We start from the raw sequence: 18004 nt of genomic DNA, 5'->3' as shown, positions 1-18004 counted from the left end.
CACAACCTGCTGTCTTGGGGGCCTATCTACCTGCAAGGGAAGAACTATCAGAGTGTATTAAGGGAAGCAGAGATGGGCCTTGAACACAAATCTCATCAAAAGTCCCAGGAACTCTGACATTTTTCATAAATTACCAGTGGCTCCTGGTGAAATCTAGAGATTTCCCAGGCATTTTGTTGAGCCAGTTTTGCCTTCTTTTCAGGCACAATGAAAAATATAAAAGTGGATAAGTCTGGATAGGATATTCCCTAGGACATTGAGGGAAGTTAGTGTAGAAATAGCAGGGGGTATGACAGAAATATTTCAAATGTCATTAGAAACGGGAATAGTGCCGGAGGATTGGCATACTGCGCATGTTATTCCATTGTTTAAAAAGGGTTCTAAGAGTAAACCTAGCAATTATAGACTTGTTAGTTTGACGTCAGTGGTGGTCAAATTAATGGAAATGATGCTTAGAGATAATATATATAAGCATCTGGATAAACAGGGTCTGATTAGGAACAGTCAACATGGATTTGTGCCTGGAAGGTCATGTTTGACTAATCTTCTTGAATTTTTTGAAAAGGTTACTCGGAAAATTAATGAGTGTAAAGCAGTGGATGTTGTATATATGGACTTCAGTAAGGCCTTTGACAAGTTTCCTCATGGAAGGTTGGTTAAAAAGGTTCAATTGGTGGGTATTAATGGTGGAGTAGCAAGATGGATTCAACAGTGGCTGAATGGGAGATGCCAGAGAGTAATGGTGGATGGCTGTTTGTCAGGTTGGAGGCCAGTGACTAGTGGGGTGCCACAGGGATCTGTGTTGGGTCTATTGATGTGTGTCATGTACATCAATGATCTGGATGATGGTGTGGTAAATTGGATTAGTAAGTATGCATATAATACTCAGATAGGTGATGTTGTGGATAATAAAGTAGATTTCCAAAGTCTACAGAGAGATTTAGGCCATTTGGAAGAATGGGCTGAAAGATGGCAGATAGAGTTTAATGCTGATAAGTGTGAGGTGCTAGATCTTGGCAGGCCAAATCAAAATAGGATGTACATGGTAAATGGTAGTGAATTGAGGAATGCAGTTGAACAGATGGATCTAGGACTAACTGTGCACAGTTCCCTGAAGGTGGAATCTCATGTAGACAGGGTGGTAAAGAAAGCTTTTGGTGTGCTGGCCTTTATAAATCAGAGCATTGAGTATAGAAATTGGGATGTAATGTTAAAATTGTACAAGGCATTGGTGAGGCCAATTTTGGAGTATGGTGTACAATTTTGCTCGCCTAATTATAGGAAGGATGTCAACAAAATAGAGAGAGTATAGAGGAGATTTACTAGAATGTTGCCTGGGTTTCAGCAACTAAGTTACAAAGAAAGGTTGAACAAGTTAGGTCTTTATTCTTTGGAGCGCAGAAGATTAAGGGGGGACTTAATAGAGGTCTTTAAAATGATGAGAGGGATAGACAGAGTTGACGTGGATGAGCTTTTCCCACTGAGAGTAGGGAAGATTCAAACAAGAGGACATGACTTGAGAATTAAGCGACAGACGTTTAGGGGTAACATGAGGGGGAACTTCTTTACTCAGAGAGTGGTAGCTGTGTGGAATGAGCTTCCAGTGGAGGTGGTGGAGGCAGGTTCGATTTTATCATTTAAAAATAAATTGGATAGTTATATGGACGGGAAAGGAATGGAGGGTTATGGTCTGAGTGCAGGTAGATGGGACTAGGGGAGAATAAGTTTTCGGCAAGGACTAGAAGGGCCAAGATGGCCTGTTTCTGTGCTGTAATTGTTATATGGTTATATGGTTAATGAACATCTCTCCTTGCATCCGTGGTGAAAAGTCACATTTACTTGTTTCCTGGTAGCAGTGTTTTCATTTCTTCCTGGAGTGGGGAAAAGGGTTTGAGGCAGAGAGATCACTTTGCCTCTAATTTCAGGGGCATTTTTTTTCTTTCCTCATAATTCTGCCTTCCAAGCATGGGCCTCCATGAGTATAAAACAAAGTAGAAAGATTAAACGAGAACTTACCGTTTGAAGTTTGATCTTTATTTTATGAAAAGTTGGTGAGGGAATACGTGAAGAGCCCGTCAGCCCGCATGCACGTCAATCTTCAGAGCAGTTATATGAAACCACAAACTAGTTGCTGAACTTAAGCTATAGAAAGATTAACAACCTCAGAATTACTGAATGATCTTTATGAGAAGTAGGGTTGGGAGTGGAGGGCACATATTCCCTCACTTCAACTTCTCATAAAATAAAGATCAAACTTCAAATGGTAAGTTCTCGTTTAATCTCTAGTTTATATCGAAGTCACGTGAGTGACTATGTGAAGCCTTCAAAGCTTGGTGGTTTCATGCAGTAACGCAATCTGTGTGTGAAACGCTTAAACAGATAAACCATTAATGGTAGAAAAACATGGGTTATTAATACCATGATGCTAACTTGCATACATGGCCATTGCTCTTAACCGGACAATAGTCCCAATTGACTTTGAGTTAGACAATAACTCATGCAACACTGTTCAGAATTCTATCTGCAAATATCCAGACATATTCAACAAATTTTATAACTTCTTAATGCACACTATGTAAGCCTCTTGCTGCATGATTAAAGGGAACTATCCATTCTATTGGCTGCTAATGAGCCATCAGCAATCTCTTAAGAGACTATTAAATAACAATAAAGAAACTATCTTTCATCTCATAGGTACTAGCAAGCTCAGTGTACTTGTATACCTAATAACACCCCCAATCTCCACTCTGGTGGGTATGCTGTCAACTCCAAATGTACGCAATCACGCCCATTTTGCTTATGAGATCATTCCCATAACAAGCTACCCTAATGTCAGTTATGAGCCAGAGATTGAGTAAAGACTGTTCTTTTGGCTGAAATCAGTTGCTGAAAGCATAATCAACTTATAAAATACTGCTCCCATTAGGAATACAGTAGAAGAATATTTGCATAATAATTTACTGATATACATTGCACACTACAATGAGTGTAGGCTTTTAGTGCGGTCATATAAAAGACACCCTGCATAACGGTAGTGAACAGCGGGTGAATAACCAATCATTATGGGACTATAGAGATTGACAAAGCAGCACAAGCAATGTCAATTGTGCTATCACATAAACGCGTCTCTAAGCCCAAACTGAAAGCCACACAAACCTCTGTTTGAAAATAACTCACATATTTTGTTCACAAACTTCCCATACAATCGTGCAGAGCTAGTTGCCCGAGAAAACAGGCTGCCCCATCCTTAATATCGTAAGAGGTATCTACTGATAAACCTCTATGTTTTATCAGCTGCAAATTTGCATGTTAACTAAAACTCGATGACACAATGCCCTTTGATCCGAGTAGGGCAGCATTAGCTTCGACCAATGGCTTTGTTATCAAAACACCAGATAATATGTGCCTCTTGTGTATAGATATGGCAAAATATTCATCTTCAAGATCGATTCTCTGAATCAGCTAAAGTGGTGAAAGCCAATCATCCATCTTAAACTGGGTAACTAAACACATGATCTGGTTAGCCAAATCCTAACCTGATTTGGCATGCATCCCGTTTCTGTAATCTTGAAAAATATCAGAAAATACCTCTCTTGTTCTTGGGCAGACATCCTCTGTCATTGATTCCCACTTGGAACCAACGTTCCTCTATTGACCATATGGATGGAATATTTTTGGCTTCTCTTGCCGCGGAAGATGCATTATCTAGTTATTCATACATTTTGCTGATAACATATAATCAGAACCTTATGAATAGAGCTGAAAACACAGTATCCACGTAATGTGGGAATATGAGTTTCCTGTCAACTCTTGACTATTAGAGTTACCACGAATCCTCAGCGTTCTTCCTCAGTGGAATTTAGCATAATGCAAGCCTGAACCAGAAATTGCTACACAGTCCTTTGAATTAAACCACCTGTCTAATTCGCCAGTGTGCACAACACAACCTCTTCGACCAGCCACTCAATCAGGAATACTGGTATTGTGAGCCTACAGATTATTATAAATACATTTTTGATTCACAACATGAACCTGCAGGTCAGATAAAAATACTATATGCCAGGTCGGCTTCCTGCTAGTAGCTACCTATCCCAGAGAGGATGGCAATGATGTTTCCAACTAACTGGCAACTCCACAAACTGAGCAGAAATCTAAACATGTGTTGAGGGAGAATTCAACTACTTCACTCTACTGAGCAGCCTGAAGTTGAGGCACTGCTTCCCTGGTCAATATGACCTATATGGCCAGCCAGTTCCATGATGATCTACTCTGAACCAGGGTAACACAGCTGTTCCTACTTGGAACTGACAGAGGTTACTATGCAAGGCACTGTGCCAATGTCTCTGGATCAACCTGATCTTTCCCAGAGACAGTGAAAAGATACTAGACAGCCCATGCTGCCAGTCACCCAAACCTGGGCCAACAGACTTTTCCATTCCTGAGTTTTATGGAGGTTAATAAAGGGACCTTACCTGCCAGCGTCTCTGAACCCGGGTCGATCTGCTTGTTGGAGCTTCAGTGAAGTTCCATATGCAGATCTTGTCTGACCACATCTTCAGCCCCATGCTTGCCATTTATTCAGCTGGTGTGATGTTAGGTAGCTGATGCCGCTGGCCAACTCCTCTTGTAGTGTTCCCCAAGGGAACAGCAAATTTAGAGGCAAGAGCAGGCAGCTCTTCCTTATTCGACTCTCGTACATCATGCATTAAAGCATGGGATTCAGGCACATAATCATGTTCGGAGTCAGCTCCATAATGATCTCCGACACTCACCTCGACAGAGTGGGAGAAATAGTGCAACCCTGAACCAGGCGTTGCAACAGGCATTTGACTCGAACTGCCTGTGCATGCCTCCGTAAAACAAAGAGCATATTTTGTGCCTTGGGGATTTGGGGAACTTCTTTACTCAGAGAGTGGTAGCAGTGTGGAATGAACTTCCAGTGGAAGTGGTGGAGGCAGGTTCGTTGGTAACATTTAAAAATAAATTGGATAGGCATATGGATGAGAAGGGAATGGAGGGTTATGGTATGAGTGCAGGCAGGTGGGACTAAGGGAAAAAAAGTTGTTCGGCACGGACTTGTAGGGCCGAGATGGCCTGTTTCCGTGCCTGTTATATGGTTACATTGTTGTAATTGTTATATGGTTACACTGAGTATAGAAGCTGGGCATTGAGTATAGAAGCTGGGATGTAATGTTAAAATTGTACAAGGCATTGGTGAGACCAAATCTGGAGTATGGTGTACAATTTTGGTCGCCCAATTATAGGAAGGATGTCAACAAAATAGAGAGAGTACAGAGGAGATTTACTAGAATGTTGCCTGGGTTTCAACAACTAAGTTACAGAGATAGGTTGAATAAGTTAGGTCTTTATTCTCTGGAGCGCAGAAGGTTAAGGGGGGACTTGATAGAGGTCTTTAAAATGATGAGAGGGATAGAGAGAGTTGATGTGGACAAGCTTTTCCCTTTGAGAATAGGGAAGATTCAAACGAGAGGACATGACTTCAGAATTAAGGGACAGAAGTTTAGGGGTAATATGAGGGGGAACTTCTTTTCTCAGAGAGTGGTAGCGGTGTGGAATGAGCTTCCAGTGGAAGTGGTGGAGGCAGGTTCATTGGTATCATTTAAAAATAAATTGGATAGGCATATGGATGAGAAGGGAATGGAGGGTTATGGTATGAGAGCAGGCAGGTGGGACTAAGGGAAAAAAAGTTGTTTGGCACGGACTTGTAGGGCCGAGATGGCCTGTTTCCGTGCTGTAATTGTTATATGGTTATATGGTTATATGGTGCCACCATCTCTGACACTCTCTTCATCCGAGTGAGATGAATATTGCAACCCTGAACCAGGCATTGCTCCAGGCATATGATTCGAACTGCCTGTGCATGCCTCCGTAGCATGGAGCATATGTTGTGCCATCATCTGACCCATCAGATGTTCCAATTGAGACAAACGGCCAGTCACATCTGCCATAGATGTGAGAACAGAATCCTCTTGTCCCGAATCGTCCGACAAGGCTTATCTCACAGACTTGGCTTTGGCTTTGCCCCGACTCGGGGTTGCAAATCTGGTCCCTCTCAGAGCCGAATCGGAACTAGCTGTGCAGATCGGCGCTGCCAGCGACTCCGAAGTGGCCGTCAGCTTTCCGCACTGCCGCGGTCCTCTGCTGTCGGTATAAGTCATCATTATTTATTGTACTTACCAGACAGGTTGCACCTGTTTGTGACTCCGAGTCCTTGCTCCCTTCTGGAGCCTCAATGGAGTATTTAAGGGGAGGAAATAGAGCGCAACCCTGCACCAGGTGTTGCTACCTCAGGCCTCTGGCCCCCATATGACCTGGATGAGCCGGCATCATAATCGGAGTTATCTCTTTTTGATACTCCCCACGACAGAGTGGGAGAAATACTGCAACCCTGCCAGGTGTTGTCACAAGCATATGGCTGGAACCACCTGTTAATCCCTGCGGAACACGGAGCATAGTTTGTTCATATGATTAAAAAAAGCATATCCCCATTAGAGATTCGACTGCTTTATCGATATCCACATAGTTGGAGTCTCTTATGAAAGAATCTCCAACAGTTCCCTCTACTGAGTGGAAATTCTCGTGACGTCACCCTGAAGCAGGTGTTGCTCCCACTGGTGTCTAATAGACACAGCTCAAAATGGCCTCCCATGCCAGGAGCTCCTTTCTGGATCCTCAATGGAGTTTTTTAGGGGAGGAAATAGAACGCAACCCTGAACCAGGCATTGCCTCCTCAGGCCTCTGGCTGACTCCATTTCAGAGCATTAATCTGTACAGTTATTGCCCGTAAGATGCTCCGAACAGCCGCCTGCTCCAGTGGAGCCCCATTTTATGCTGCAATGGCAAGTCAAATTGCAACACACCATTTGGTATATGTGATAATAAATTCCTTTGTATTCAATTTAATTCAATTTCAATTTGAAAAATTTTATTAGCGGGATAACATACATCGTTACATTTCCAAAGTATTAAACGTGACCTTTGTATCCTATCAGCTTGGATAGTCACAAACGTGACCGAGCAGTAACCGCTATTAAAACCCTGCCAACTCTATTTATAGCCGCTCTATAAATAGAGCATACACCATACGCTGCTCTCCAGCATAAGCTGAACCGTCCTCAGCCCGCAGCATCTATGTTTAAAATTGCTAGGTGCTACTGCAGCTGAGTTTACCTGGTGGTTGCTGTCCTGGCCGTGGCTATTTTTAAACCACCGGCTGCTGCTAATCTTTTGCAGCGATCGCTGACCTGGCCAATCCGGCAGCTGCAATATCGAATCCCAGCTCCTTACGGAGCTTCCTCGGCGGCCTCCAAATCCGGCCGCATGCTCCCGTTCGTAGCTCCAACGGCAACAGCCGCACAGGCTGCGCCCATCAGCTACTCCCGGCCTGCTGTACCGCAGTGGCCCGCTGAAACAAAATTAACTTACCTGCCAGAGCAGTTTCGAACTGCTCCGACTCCCGCGCCATGCATCGACGTATTGACGCGCATGCGGGCTGGCAAGCTCTTCACGTTGTCACTCACGTGACTTTGATATAAAATTAATGGATGATGGATTATTGTTTTATTTAACTAGATTGAAATATGTCTCATTTTAATTGATGGTACCCCTGACTTGCTTATTATATATAGTCTGTATTATTGAACGTCAAGAGTGGCACTATTATTAATGTTAGTTATAAGAGAATTAGATAGGTTCGAAAATGTATTTCCATAATTTGCTTATCTTTATAAGAGATATGGAACAGAAAATTGTGTAAATCTATTAATTCTAACGTTCTCTTTTGTACATTGCTTCAATAATCAAAATAATCCAGTCAAAAGAAAATATTTCATATTAATTGAAGCAAGGAGCCTGTAAATATTTATTTTAAATGGGGTGGGCATGGAGGGGTGGGGGGGAGGATGAAGTGTCAGCATTCATGAACCATTCTCAGGTAAGATTCCCACTGGATTAGAATCAGAAGGTTGAGGAATTATAAACCAGTGATAGGAGGTTAGGTAAAGGGCCTGTCCCACTTTCACAACCTAATTCACGACCTCTGGCGAGTTTGCCCTTGACTCATACTCGCAGCACGAGGAGGTCGTAGGTAGGCCGTGATGCTAGTCGTAGGTACACGTGGCATCAAGTAAGTCGTGGCCGTTTTTTCTAGCATGATGAAAAATGTCCACGAGTAAAAAAGGTTATGAATTAGGTCGTGAAAGTGGGACAGGCCCTTTAGATGTAAAATTACAAATTGTATCCCATTAAACATGCATTGAAAAAGACATATTAAAGTAGAAAGTACCAGTCCTGAACATTTTTTGAAGAACCATTTTGATCAACTGGGGCAGTTAGAAACATTTAGTGGATGGTGTGGTTAACAGGGATTTGAACATGTCATTCTGTGGGAGTGCTGCACAGTTAGAGGAGCTATCTTTTCCAGGAGATATTAAACCGTGGCCTCATCTGCCATCTGAAGAGAATGTCAAAATACAATGAGACAAGTTCAAAGATGGGAAGGAGTTAGAGAGTGTCCATTGGTGATTAGGGGTGGGGGTTAAGTTTTGTTGGGGAGCGATTTACAACAATTAAGTTAAGAAAATTCGACATCATGAAGCATCAATGTGTTTAATTTTCATCTGCTTACAAAATAAGACTCATTAAATTTAATAAAGTGTATGACAGGACCAATTTGATGAAACATAATTGAATTTTATTTTAATTCTCATTAATAGAAACAAAGTACTTTATACTAATAATACTACTAGAGAAGCTATCTGTTTATACAGAGATAGACAAAAGTGTTGGAGAAACTCAGCGGGTGAGGCAGCATCTATGGAGCGAAGGAAATAGGCAACGTTTCAGGCCGAAACCCTTCTGCAGACTGATGTGGGGTGGGGGAGGGGGAGAGAAGAAAGTAAGAGGAGGAGCCAGAGGGCTGAGGGATAGCTGAGAAGGGGAGGAGACAGCAAGGACTACCAGAAATTGGAGGTCAATGTTCAAGCCATTTACACAGAGATCCTGAAATAGTTCTATTTTGAAGAAATGTCATGCTTCACTTACACCTACACCAGCTGCTTTGCAGGCAACATGCTCCTGTTGCCTAAATGTGTATTGATAATGTACAAACATGCTAACTTCAGCAAATTATATTTGTACAGATAACAGAATATCATCCTAATCCTGTTTTTGAAAATAAATCATTAAACAATAGATCAATTAATTGGATTATTGCACTCCCTTGGTGCCAGCCTTTAGTTTGTCCAGGTGAAATGTTTCATTTGGCCTAACAGAGTTCATGCACACTTTAGACTTTAGATTTACAGTGCAGAAACAGGTCCTTTGGCCAACTGAGTTTGCAAATCACACCGTGCACTCACACTATCCTACACACTAGGGAACAATTTACCAAAGCCATTTAACCTACAAACCTGTACATCTTTGGAGTATGGGAGAAAACCTGAGCCACCAGAGAAAACCCATGAGGTCACAGCAAAAACGTACAAACTCCCTACAGACAGCACCTATAGTCAGGATTGAACTGGGGTCTCTCTGGGTAGAAACTGTCCCAGAATCTGGAGGTGTGCATTTTCACTCTTCTGTCACTCTTGCCTGATGGGAGAAGAGGGAGTGTCTGGGGTGAGATTCGTCCTTCATTATGCTGGTGGCCTTGCTGAGGCAGCATGACATGTAGATTGAGTCAATGGAAGGGAGGGTGGTTCGCGTGATGGGCTGGGCTGCATTCACAATTCTCTGCAAATTACATGCGCACTTGGAAGGAGCTGTTCCAGAACCGGGTACTCACCTGCCGCAGACGGAAGACCGACGACCCGGTGGAAGGTCTACCTCACCCTCTGCATACCAAGGCATTGCTCGCCACAGACTGAGGATGGAAGCTCCACCTGGCTCTCACACCAAGGACTGGTATCTCACCTGCCACAGACCAAAGGACCCACCTTGAAGGTCTGGCTCACCCGCCACAGACCGAAGAAAGTGGACCCACCCAGCTCACCTGCCACAGACAGGGGACTCACCAACTTTGGACCAAGATGGAGGAAATGCCTGGCTCAGGCAATGCAAACTGAGAACTCGCTCGCTGCAGAACACCTTCCTGTAATCCCTCTCATCATTATTTAATATCCAGCCCACAATGGTGGTGTCGTCTGTGAATTTGTATCTGGAAAAATATGTAAAGTCTCTGTCAACTACTTAATCATAGTTAGCGCCCAGCACAATAACAAGATCAAAGGTGTTTCTAGAATAAGTCCAAGAGTTTGACTTTAGTCAACAATAGATAACATAATTAAGTCCAGAAATAGATAATATTTCAATAACCATATAACAATTACAGCACGGAAACAGGCCATCTCGACCCTTCTAATCGGTGCTGAACATGTATTCTCCCCTAGTCCCATACACCTGCGTTCAGACCATAACCCTCCATTCCTTTGCCGTCCATATAACTATCCAATTTATTTTCAAATAATATCTGCACTATGGCAAAAGTAGAGGGTGCAGGAATTAACTTTATAGGATTTAGAACTTTGTCAAATCAGTCTTTTTAAAGTTTTATTTAGTTTAAAGATACAGCGCAGAAATAGGGCCTTCGGCCCACCGAGTCCGCACACACCAACGATCCCTGCATATTAGCACCATCCTACACGCACTAGGGACACTTTTTTACATTTATACCACGTCAATTAACCTACAAAACTCTACTTTTTTGGAGTGTGGGAGGAAACTGAAGATCTTGGAGAAAACCCAAGGTCATGGAGCGAACGTACAAACTCCGTACAGACAGCACCCATAGTCAGGATCGAACCTGGGTCTCTGGCGCTGCAACTCTACAACTGGAGGTAGGTAGGTAGAAACTCTACTGCTGCACAAACTGTGACGGGGAAGAGCAGTGTGATGTATACTAAATGGTTGTTGATAACGATTATTACCTTAAGTCTGTCACTGTCACTCCTGCCGTGTAACTAACTGCTGTCTGTTTTGCAACAATTTGTAGGATGTTCCAGAGATCGTCTGTGAAGTGCTCTTGTATAAGTTAAACAGATTGCTTGTGCTGCTTGTGTACATTCTGCAAAAAATATTGTTAATGGTCGAAAGCTTACAGGACATGCTGCATAATATAATAAACTTTTATTACGGACTCAAGGTCCAGACAAGGGGCAACATTACATTAAAAAATGCATTGCATATTAAATATCATAATACATATAAATAAATATCACTTATAAAAACATCATAATTTATATTTAAAAAAATACACAATACATAAGTTAAACATCCAGATTAAAAGAATGCTCAATGTCCTGCTCAATGTCCTACAACGAGACAATGATAACAGTGTCTCCACAGCTGGGATTCATAGCGTGTAGTGCCAACCTTTATATTTGACAAGGCCACAATAAGCACATTTTTAGAGTCATTTATCCTGCAAATGAATTTATACATGTGATGTCTTAGGATAGCTTCTAATGTACTGACTCCTGCAGCCACAAACATATTATGGGCACTACATCATCTAGGTTGCCTTAGCAGTGTTCTCATGGCATTGTTATATGCCACCTTTAGTCTCTGCATACTTGTCTTTCCATAGTTCGACCACAGGTGCGCAGTGTAGAGTGGTGTGCAGTATGCTCTAAATAGCAACATCTTCACCACATCTGCACACGCACCAAATTTACACAAGAGAATATTCACCTGTACATACAGCATGCATCGTTGCCTATAAATATCCTCATCATCTGTCATTTGTTCTGTAATAATAGGCCCTAGATATTTTACCTTATTACAGACACTAAGATTATTGTCAGACTATTTAAAATCAGGAAATTGTAGACATTTATCCCCTTTGGTTCTACAGATCATAACATCACTCTTACTAGCATTATATTTAATGTCATGTTCCACACCATACACAGAACATATAGCAAGGAGCAGCTGGAGACCAGCGCTAGATGGACTAAAGACCACAATCTGCATACATAATATGGTTTGCTAAAATATTACCAATCACGCACCCAGTGTTACAGGCTTTCAATTGTTTAGACAGATCATCAATATATATATTAAAAAGGACTGGGGACAAAATTCTGCCTTGTCTAACACCATTGCTAACCCCAAATGGGGCTGAGTCCCTATTGCCCCATTTTATTTGCATAGTCTGGTGGGCATACCAGTAGGCCAGAATTCTAACAATGTATTTAGGCATCCCTCTTTGACTCATTTTACCAAACAGCTTTCTGTGATTAACATGGTCAAAGGCTTTGGAAGCATCAATAAAGCACATAAGGATTTAAGAGTTTTTGCCTCTATATTTGTTTACAATCTCCTTTAGGGCATATATGCATAAGTCAGTGCCATGTTTAGCTTTAAAGCCAAACTGGTTATCTGTGGAGTTAACAAACTAATTTATTCTATCCAACAGAACTCTTTCTAAAACATTTGACAATATGCTGGTTAAAGCTATGGGCCTGTAATTATTTAGGCTGCCTACTTTATCAGCTTTGTCCTTAATGATCGGCACTAACAGGACAGACAACATTGAATCTGGTAACAAGCCATGAATCATAAAGCCAGTAAAACAAATAGCAAGGAGAGGAGCTATCCTCATACTCGCATACTGAAAGATGTTCAGCAGAGATATGATCCAAGCCACTTGCTTTGTGGTTGGACAGCTTGTTCATGGCATGATACACCTCATGTGACATAATCACCATCTAGTCATTACTCTCAATATTGTCCACCCTATACAAGTCACCTTGGACACAGTTGAATAAAGTGCTATAATGTTGTCGCCATAACTCCGCGATATTAGCTGTTCCGGGGATTCCATCTACAGTGCATGGTAGAGATGTTTTGCAACTGCTAAGAGCTCTCACTTCCTTCCAAAAATCTGTAGCATTGTTACTTAGCAGCTTCTTAGCCATGGAATCAGCCCTCATAGCTTGCTCATTTTTACAGATGAAGCGAACAGCATACTTACACCTTGCATTAGTGAGCTTCTTGTGCTCAAACACAGGCCCCTGTCTGGTTCTACCTGCCATAGCCCATGATTTGGTGGCTTCACGGGCTTCAGTATGATACTCAGCATAGTCATGGGTATGAAAATATTTCCAGTACAAACGGCCAAGGAAATAAAAAGAATGTCAGGAACCAGGAAGGGAAAGCAAGGGACAAAATGTTATTTATCACCATAGGTTAATAAATAATAATCAGAAATATTACACTGAATTAAACACTCTTGACTCTTGACAGAAAGTTTATTGTTATTCCTTCAACATCAGGCCAAGCATCATTATGTGGTAAAACTGCACATCATGTGATAAACAAAGGCCATGTCTCATGTTGCTGGTTCGTAAATAAAGCCACCAGTCATCAGTGTTGTTCACAAATAAAAGATAAAATGAAGCCCAACAACACAAATCATCGTAAGTGATTATTTTAGAGATATTATGCAGTTGGTAATAAAGGCATGGTGATATTACCCTGTGCAAGTATCATTTGCAAAGATTTGATATTGAAGATCAAGTTGTGACTGCCTGTCAGTTGTAGTTCTTTCTGTGTCTGTTGCTCCAGTTTTCTAACATAAAAGCTGCATCTTCACCTGATCCAGTAGGTTTACTGGCACCCCAGGATTGCAAATAACCTAAAGTGATAGAGAAGCAGGACAAGGCAATGAAAGACCTCACTATTTGTCATCTCTAGACTGATGCCAGATCTTTTTCATCATTCAGACATGGATGGGCATATTTTTAGTGATGAGCAAAATGCAGAGAGAGAACACGTCAGCTGGTATTTGTGATAAACAATATATGCTCAGACATATAGAAACATAGACATTAGGTGCAGGAGTAGGCCATTCGGCCCTTCGAGCCTGCACCGCCATTCAATATGATCATGGCTGATCATCCAACTCAGTATCCCGTACCTGCCTTCTCTCCATACCCCCTGATCCCCTTAGCCACAAGAGCCACATCTAACTCCCTCTTAAATATTGCCAATGAACTGTGGTCTCGACTACCCTCTATGGCTGAGAGTTCCAGATATTCACCACTCTCTGTGTGAAAAAAAGTTCTTCTCATCTCGGTTTTAAAGGATTTCCCCCTTATACTTAAGCTGTGCCCCCTTGTCCTGGACTTCCCTAGCATTGGGAACAATCTTCCTGCATCTAGCCTGTCCAACCCCTTAAGAATTTTGTAAGTTTCTATAAGATCCCCCCTCAATCATCTAAATTCTAGAGAGTATAAACCAAGTCTATCCAGTCTTTCTTCATAAGACAGTCCTGACATCCCAGGAATCAGACTGGTGAACCGTCTCTGCACTCCCTCTAAGGCAATAATGTCCTTCCTCAGATTTGGAGACCAAAACTGTACGCAATACTCCAGGTGTGGTCTCACCAAGACCCTGTACAACTGCAGTAGAACCTCCCTGCTCCTATACTCAAATCCTTTTGCAATGAAAGCTAACATACCATTCGCTTTCTTTACTGCCTGCTGCACCTGCATGCCTACCTTCAATAACTGGTGTACCATGACACCCAGGCCTCGCTGCATCTCCCCCTTTCCCAATCGGCCACCATTTAGATAATAGTCTGCTTTCCCGTTTTTGCCACCAAAATGGATAACCTCACATTTATCCACATTATACTGCATCTGCCAAACATTTGCCCACTCACCCAGCCTATCCAAGTCACCTTGCAGTCTCCTAGCATCCTCCTCACAGCTAACACTGCCCCCACAGTTTAGTGTCATCTGCAAACTTGGAGATATTGCCTTCAATTCCCTCATCCAGATCATTAATATATATTGTAAATAGCTGGGGTCCCAGTACTGAGCCTTGGGGTACCCAACTAGTCACTGCCTGCCATTGTGAAAAGGACCCGTTTACTCCTACTCTTTGCTTCCTGTTTGCCAGCCAGTTCTCTATCCACATCAATACTGAACCCCCAATGCCTTGTGCTTTAAGTTTGTATACTAATCTCTTATGTGGGACCTTGTCGAAAGCCTTCTGGAAGTCCAGATACACCACATCCACTGGTTCTCCCCTATCCACGCTACTAGTTACATCCTCGAAAAATTCTATAAGATTCATCAGACATGATTTACCTTTCGTAAATCCATGCTGACTTTGTCCAATGATTTCACCACTTTCCAAATGTGATGCTATCCCATCTTTAATAACTGACTCTAGCAGTTTCCCCACTACCGATGTTAGAATAACTGGTCTGTAATTCCCCATTTCCTCTCTCCCTCCCTTCTTAAAAAGTGGGGTTACGTTTGCTACCCGCCAATCTTCAGGAACTACTCCAGAATCTAAAGAGTTTTGAAAGATTATTACTAATGCATCCACTATTTCTGGAGCTACTTCCTTAAGTACTCTGGGATGCAGCCTATCTGACCCTGGGGATTTATCGGCCTTTAATCCATTCAATTTACCCAACACCACTTCTCGGCTAACCTGGATTTCACTTAATTCCTCCAACTCCTTTGACCCGCGGTCCCCTGCTATTTCCGGCAGATTATTTATGTCTTCCTTAGTGAAGACGGAACCAAAGTAGTTATTCAATTGGTCCGCCATATCCTTGTTCCCCATTATCAACTCACCTGTTTCTGACTGCAAGGGACCTACATTTGTTTTAACTAATCTCTTTCTTTTCACATATCTATAAAAACTTTTGCAGTCAGTTTTTATGTTCCCTGCCAGTTTTCTTTCATAATCTATTTTTCCTTTCCTAATTAAGCCCTTTGTCCTCCTCTGCTGGTCTTTGAATTTCTCCCAGTCCTCCGGTATGCTGCTTTTTCTGGCTAATTTGTACGCATCATCCTTCGCTTTGATACTATCCCTGATTTCCCTTGTTATCCATGAATGTACTAACTTCCCTGATTTATTCTTTTGCCAAACTGGGATGAACAATTTTTGTAGTTCATCCATGCAGTCTTTAAATGTCTTCCATTGCATATCCACCGTCAACCCTTTTAGAATTAATTGCCAGTCAATCTTGGCCAATTCACGTCTCATACCCTCAAAGTTACCTTTCTTTAAGTTCAGAACCATTGTTTCTGAATTAACAATGTCACTCTCCATCCTAATGAAGAACTCAACCATATTATGGTCACTCTTGCCCAAGGGGGCACGTACAACAAGATTGCTAACTAACCCTTCCTCATTACTCAATACCCAGTCTAAAATAGCTTGCTCCTTCGTTGGTTCCTCTACATGTTGATTTAGATAACTATCCCACATACATTCCAAGAAATCCTCTTCCTCAGCACCCCTGCCAATTTGATTCACCCAATCTATATGTAGAGATTGAAGTCACCCATTATAACTGTTTTGCCTTTGTCGCACGCATTTCTAATTTCCTGTTTGATACCATCTCCAACTTCACTGCTACTGTTAAGTGGCCTGTACACAACACCCACCAGCGTTTTCTGCCCCTTAGTGTTTTGCAGCTCTACCCATACCGATTCCACATCCTCCAAACTAATGTCCTTCCTTAATCCCCTCTCTAATCAGTAACACTACCTCACCTCCTTTTCCTTTCTGTCTATCCCTCCTGAATATTGAATATCCATGGATGTTCAGCTCCCAGCCTTGGTCACCCTGGAGCCATGTCTCTGTGATCCCAACTATATCATAGTCATTAATAGCTATCTGCACATTCAACTCATCCACCTTATTACGAATGCTCCTTGCATTGAGACACAAAGACTTCAGGCTTGTTTTTACAACACTCTTACCCCTTATACAATTATGTTGAAAATTGGCCCTTTTTGATTTTTGCCCTGGTTTTGTCTGCCTGCCACTTTTACTTTTCACCTTGCTACCTATTTCTTCTACCCTCATTTTACACCCCTCGGTCTCTACGCTCACACATTTAAGAAACCCTTTCCATTTAACTCCATCCTCCACTATCCCATTCGACACCCCACCCCCCTTATTCAGTTTAAAGCCACCCGTGTAGCAGTGGCAAACCTGCCTGCCAGAATGCTGGTCCCACACCTGTTAAGATGCAATCCGTCCCTTTTGTACAGTTCCCCCTTACCCCAAAACAGATCCCAGTGATCTAAGAATCTAAATCCCTGCCCCGTGCACCAGTTCCTCAGCCACACGTTCAGGTCCCGTATCTCCCTGTTCCTGCTCTCGCCAACACGGGCAACTGGAAGCAAACCAGAGATAACAACCCTGGAGGTCCTGCTTTTCAACATTTTTTTCGAGCTCTCTAAAATCACGCTGCAGAATATTCATCCCCTTTTTTCCGACATCGTTTGTGCCGACATGCACTACCACTTCCGGATGTTCACCTTCGCCCTTGAGGATTTTCTGCACTCTGTCCATGACATCCTGGATCCTGGCACCGGGAAGGCAGCACACCATCCTCGCATCCCGTCTGTTGCCGCAGAAACCCCTGTCCGTACCTCTCACGATGGAGTCTCCCACTACAATGGCCTTGCCTGCCTTAGGCCTTTTTGGTTTTGGCTCAACAGCCCTATTCGCATCACAGGCCAGTCCGCCGCTCACGTCTTCTGTCCCAACAGCTTCTAAGCGGATGAACCTGTTTACAAGAGGTACACCACCCAGGGACGTTGGCATTCCATGCTTCCCTCCCTTTCTCACTGTCTCCCACCTTCTCTCTTCCAGTACCTTAGGTGTAACAATCGTACTGTAGGACTTGTCGAGGAACGACTCCGTTTCTCGTACGAACCGGAGGTCATCCACTTGCTTCTCCAGTTCCCCAACACGGCCCTTCAGGAGCTCTACCTGGATGCATTTTTCACATTTGTAGCAGCCAGAGGCACCAGCGGTGTCCTTGACCTCCCACATACTGCAAGCATCACATTGAATCAGCTTGCCTGACATCTCCTTCTTTTGTCTCTACCTCTCAAGCATATTGCGTGGTCTCCTCTCCTCAGCCTCCTCCCTGAAGACTCTTGAGCCAAAGACTCACACTTTTCTCACAGGGTACTTCCCTCACTAGGCCGCTCGCAAAGAG

This window comes from Leucoraja erinacea, chromosome 1 (genome assembly GCF_028641065.1).
Source record: "Leucoraja erinacea ecotype New England chromosome 1, Leri_hhj_1, whole genome shotgun sequence".
NCBI classification, from domain to species: domain Eukaryota; kingdom Metazoa; phylum Chordata; class Chondrichthyes; order Rajiformes; family Rajidae; genus Leucoraja; species Leucoraja erinaceus.
This window is presented reverse-complemented; position numbering follows the sequence as displayed.